At 41.2% G+C, this 5719-nt stretch overlaps 1 long non-coding RNA gene across 2 annotated transcripts; it reads right to left on the bottom strand.

The window, feature by feature from the left end:
- Nucleotides 1–287: 287 nt before the first annotated feature.
- Nucleotides 288–3623, bottom strand: LOC113409268. 2 transcript variants are annotated; one of them, XR_003370492.1, is made up of 3 exons: nucleotides 3539–3623; nucleotides 1601–1696; nucleotides 288–372 (listed from the first exon to the last, which is right to left on the bottom strand). It is a non-coding gene; the product is annotated as an uncharacterized LOC113409268 (long non-coding RNA). The 2 variants fall into 2 exon arrangements; XR_003370493.1 differs by having other exon boundaries at nucleotides 288–375.
- Nucleotides 3624–5719: the final 2096 nt, after the last annotated feature.

Raw genomic sequence — 5719 nt, forward strand, 5'->3', positions numbered from 1 at the left:
TGCTCAGCTTTCCTGGCCAGTTAGCTGTCACGAGCTACGATCCCAAGCTGCGAACTCAAACTACAATCAGGACTGGTAACTATCCAGCAGCTGCAGAACATTTTGGTGTGTGTGTGTGTGTGTGTGAGTGTATGTGTATAAGCATTACGGTATTTGTTAATAGTTACAGATTAATAATAAATGTGGCATCTTTGTCTTGACCCCTAAAACGATCCTGTGTAAGTTTGTGGGACAACAGGGTCTCCCATCTGGGGCCACGCAGCTCAGCTCAGATTCTTACCTGCTCTGAATAGTCATTCCCATCGACGTCATCGCTATTGGAATGGCCTCCTGGACTCTGTACATCTATGCCATGGCTCTCCAGGATTGCTGCTTCTTTGAAAAAAGCAAATGGATCCCTAAATTATCTGATGCATTACCGGAATTAAAGACCATCCATATTTTAGGCATTTAAAGAAAGTGGACTAGCAAGGTCAACACTTGACCTCCTCTCAACTATCCACAATTTGGGTGGGTGTTAAGTGTTCACTTCTGTTGCCCCCCCAAATTGTTTCCATTCTTAATGTCTAATAGTCAAACCTTCCTTCTTCCCCATCTAGTCTACAATGGACGGGGTCTCCCATGTGTATGCAGTGTGTCTGTAGCCATGTCAATCCCAGGATACGAGAGAGACAAGGTGAGCGAGGTAACATCTTTTATTGGACCAACCTCTGTTGGTGAGGGAGACAAGGTTTCAAGCTACACAGAGCTCTTCTTCAGGTCTGAAGCTCGAAACCTTGTATAGTCTGCAGAACCAACACAGCTAAGTTTGTGAGCTGTATCCTGTTCCAGCTTGCGCACTGTCAACAGAATTGTTTACTATGTTCCAATCAGTTATGGCTCTGCAAACCCACTGATGGCAATAAGGTGGCACAGGGGTAACTGAAGGAAGAATTTGGCCTGCAGAATCCTTGGTACTGGTGATGGTATTTGAGATGTAAAGAACCCATCTTGACTTTCAGATCTCAGTGGAATCTTACAGGGTTGGCAGTAAGAAAAAACACCACCATTTTGACTTGTAAAATGAGTACATTTGAGTTAGACATTACTGAGGCAAGAAACTTACAGACCCCTTTTTTAAAAATTGCTTCCCTTTTCCCCCTGGCACTTTTCAGAGTAGAACTGCACTTTAAAGGTTTTAAACTCAGTACATTTTGAATTTCCCCTATCCCCAGTGCAGAAATCACTGCTTCTCTTGTTTCATTTGGCACATTCAATGGGACTTGGCCAATAATTTGGTGTTAGGGAAATATGAATCCTTCTATATTGATCAGATTCAGACTTAAATCAGAAATTAGGTCCTCTAGTGACATCCGATCACTGAATCATTTTTCCTGTCCTACTACTGACATTTGTAAACTGAGTCCCCGATGATAGTTTAGAAACGTTGAGAGGGTGAAAGATTTATTTTAAAAAGTGCTTTAACGGACTATTAAAAATGCTTGGAGCTTCTAGCCATTTGCATTAATAGAATTCAATCTTATACTCTCCAGCTCCCTTGAGCTGGCCTATCTACTTAAGCCCTTCAGGTTGTCTGAAAGCAGGTTCTCTGATACTTTACCGATATTGGCTCTTCTCTTGATTTCCTTTCTTCTGTTGGCAAACCAATTGTACACTTTAAGGGAGGTAACTCGCTCCAAATCTGACAACTTTTTGCCTGTGAAAATATACAGTAGAAAGCACAGTTGTTTACAGGGTTTCACAGGTATGGAGAGCACTTTGCACATACGTATAAGATCAGCAGATCCCTGCCATGTGATGAACCCTTGAAAATTTAGAGCAGACAGCATTAGAGAGTGGAACTACATAAGAATAGTTCACAAAAGAAATGCAGGACTTTTCTTTGCAACTACAGCCAGCTCAGTCCTAAACTGTGATAGAGAGCAAAGCTGCTCTTCCGGTTCAGGAGACCAGGATTCAATTCACAGCTCTGCCACAGAATTTGTGTGTGACCTTGGGCAAGTCACTTCACTTCTCCGTGCCCCAATTCTCCATAGTAAAACGGGGATAATACTTTCCCGCCTCATAGGGATAATGTGAAGCTAATTTGGTTACTGCGTCGGAGGTGCACAGGTAGTGAGTGCCATAGAAAAGCTAGTAAACATTAATAAGAGGTGAGATATAGGGATGGCAGAGAGAAGATCTAGTAGTAGTAATAACTTATATAGCACTTTTCATCAGCTGATCTCAAAGTGTGTTAGAAAGGGGTTGCTATCATTATCTCCATTTTACAGATGGGGAAACTGAGGCACAGAGCAGGGAAATGACTTACCCAGGGTCACCCAGCAGGTCAATGACAGAGCTGGGAACAGAACCTCAGTCTATTGAGTCCCCAGTCCAGTCCTCTGTCCACTAGACCAGACTGCCTCCCTGCTAAGTTATAGTCAATAATGCTAAAATTGTCACATATGTTAGGACGTCTCGTCCTAGCTTTTCTTTATTTCGCCTTTGGGTTGATTACATTACTTTTAATTCCTGTAAACAAAAGTTGCAGAACGTGTTCTCTGCAAGGTTTGGGTATGTTCTACTATTTCAATTAAGCAAAGGCAGGTGGGCTCACTGCTTCAAACTTGGCATTATTACACCAGATACCCACACTCCATTCCCAGGTAGGATTTCTCATCTCCTGCCCTCACAGGAGCAGGAAGAACTGAGAAGATGCTGGGCGGGGGGGGGGAGGGGAAATGAGGTCCCCCAATTTAACACACACAACCTACAAGGAGGACTCATGTCTAGAAGCTACAGAGAAGCTTGGATGTCAGGAGACCAGGTCTCCCTAGTTTGCCAAGGATACACCATGTGATCGTAGACAATTCACAACCTCTCTGTGACTACATTTCTCCAACCTTAAAATGAGATCAGTAATAACAATAATGCCACATACCCACTTTTGTAGAGGAGGGTGACCAGACGTCCCGATAAAATCCCGCTTGTCCCATGTCCCGACCAATGATTGGTCAGGACGCAACTTGTCCCGATATTTCGCAATCCGTTTTTTTTTTTTTGCTCTCCCGGCGGACCCCCCGCCCCCATGTGTCCCGATATTTTCTTCCTCTCATCTGGTCACCCTATTGTAGAGGGCTTTGAGATGCTCAGATAAGAAGTGCACATATTTGTAAAAGTAACTAAAAATAATTGGCTTTAAAGAATGCAAATATCTGAAATGTATTCCCTTTCCTATGGATACCCTACATGACCCTGTATATATGAAATGTTTTGATGTTCAACTTCACCTCTAGCTCTCTACTATTTTAATTAGTAGAAATGTATCTTTCAGACATACATGTTTGGGTCTGAAGACTACATTAGCCCTCATGTTCATCCAAGTACGGCAGCTTGAATGACACGAGCCATATAGCGCTCTAGGAAAAACTTACTACTGGTTGAGAGCACTAAATTGTTAGTAACAGCCATAAAATGAGATTTGCTGAATTTAGCAGGAGATGTTGAAATCTAATTGCAGACTCCTTTGAAAAGAACAGTGCGATCAGGTCCTTACCTGGCTTTTGTATAACTGCATTACAGGCATTTGCAATTTCTTCTCTCTTTGCCTCATCAGGATATTGATTCTCATTGAAGTAACTGCAGAAAAAAATGGTTTTTCAGAAATCAAAGCAGGAAAGCACCAAAACAGCTTCACTAAAAGGTGTCAATGGCTAGTAAATGCACCGGTCTTAAAGGGACAATATAGACATACTAAGTTTTATGTTAAACAGTATGTGCATGTTTATGTATTACATGAAAACACACAGTTCCCCTTTAAAACCTTCTCAATTGCCTTAGATAACCAAATGTCACTGCCGCACTTGCACCATTCCCTATAGCAAGTTAGTAGGTATAAGGAAATAGAAAATCTGCAAATACCAAAGATACTATTGCAAAGTGAAACACTCATGGTAGGAAACCCCACAATTAGTACTGAGGCACCTCTGCTCCTTTAATTAAGAACGTAAGAACGGCCGTATTGGGTCAGACCAAAGGTCCATCTAGCCCAGTGTTCTGTCTTTCAACAGTGGCCAATGCCAGGTGCCCCAGAGAGAATGAGCAGAACAGGTAATCAAGTGATCCATCCCCATTACATGATAACATACTATTTTTTCCGCATGACCCCTGTCTCATTCAGTGCATAATGTTCAACATTTATGTTGATTCTCGGGGTTCAGTAAGCATCTCCCATTTTCTCATTCACTACATGCCTACCTCCACACTGACCACCGAAATCTTCACATTTTACCAGGAAACACATAACTACAGCTGTTTTGAGTCATTACTGTGGGATAACGTAGTGGTTTTCTTACAAGGGGTCTGTGAGTGCAGAACTATATAGTAATACTCTAAGAACTATGGATTAACTCTAGAGTGCACCTTTAAAATTGTATTTTTTATTTAATAATTGTAAACTTACTATGGGATAATAAGAGACTATTTTAATGTAACATTTTAGTGCTATAGCTTTGGATAATTATCATTTTACTATACCTATAGTTTTGCTATAAAAATTATAATTTTACTATTAGAAATATTTTCCTTAGCCTTAACAAACTCAAACAAACTGATTTAAAACCTCTGAACCCAATCAAACTCAAAGTCAATGGTGCCGATTCAGACCCTATATGCAGGGATCACTTCATTTCTTTTCAGTTTGCCTCCTAGGAATATATTTGTAGGGGTTATTTTACAAAAGTAAAGGTCAGAATTACAAAAGTTCCCCAGTCAACTTGGTAATGGATTCTTACAATTGTTACTGTGTATTTAAGGGAACAAATTTTGCTTTTTATTTTTACCAAGAGACTATGTAGCAGTGGACTCATTAATGAGACATGCATGCGTGCACCCCGCCACCCCATCTCTGTGTGCATCTACTCCCAGCATAACTTCATATAGTTGATATATCCTTATTTTTCAGCTAAAAGATGTTATACATAAATAAATGGACGAAACCAATTTAGGTTATCTTGCTGTTAAAAACATGATTTTTTTCCCTGTAATATTTTGTTTCCAAGCTACCTTTGAATAACTGCAGTTAACAGCGCTCCCACTATTTCGCTTTGGAGATTATTCCACAGTTAAATCAACCTTATTGTAAGTACATTTTCGTAAATGTCCAGCCTGAATTTTCTTTTCTTGCATTCCATCCTGCTATTCGCCCTGTAATTTGTAGTTACAGCTATATGTACAGTCGGAATCCTGCTTGTGGGTTGCTATTCATTGATTAAGAGAAATTGCTCATTAGCACAGCAAGAAGCACTGTTAATGTGCATCCATTTGATTTGCTTGCTTAGAGAGCAACTGCAACCATTGAAATTACATTTTCAAGTGAGGGGCAGAATATAGAAATTAGTGATTTGGGAACTAAATACCCTCTCTCACACCCACCCACCCACACACACCCTTCCTCGTCTAGGTTTCTTGTGGAGAGTTTCTGTTACAGACTAAGACCCAGGTCTACATAGGCACCTAAATCCCAAGCACAGGGACACAACTCCTAGTTTTAGGCTCCACCGAGATTCACAGAGATTCCTGCTTGGCGGCCACCTAATCCTGTAGGCAGCTAAACCTCACTCAGTACCTAAATTTTTGCTGCGAGTCTCCTAGGCAGCTATGTTTCTGCATCCAGAGATGTGCACTGCTGCCTCGACTCTAGGCCAGCAGTTCCCCAACTAGGGGGCATGACCTCAAG

The sequence above is a fragment of the Terrapene carolina genome, unplaced genomic scaffold, assembly GCF_002925995.2.
Source record: "Terrapene carolina triunguis isolate 2854851 unplaced genomic scaffold, T_m_triunguis-2.0 Scaffold31704, whole genome shotgun sequence".
Classification (NCBI taxonomy): domain Eukaryota; kingdom Metazoa; phylum Chordata; order Testudines; family Emydidae; genus Terrapene; species Terrapene triunguis.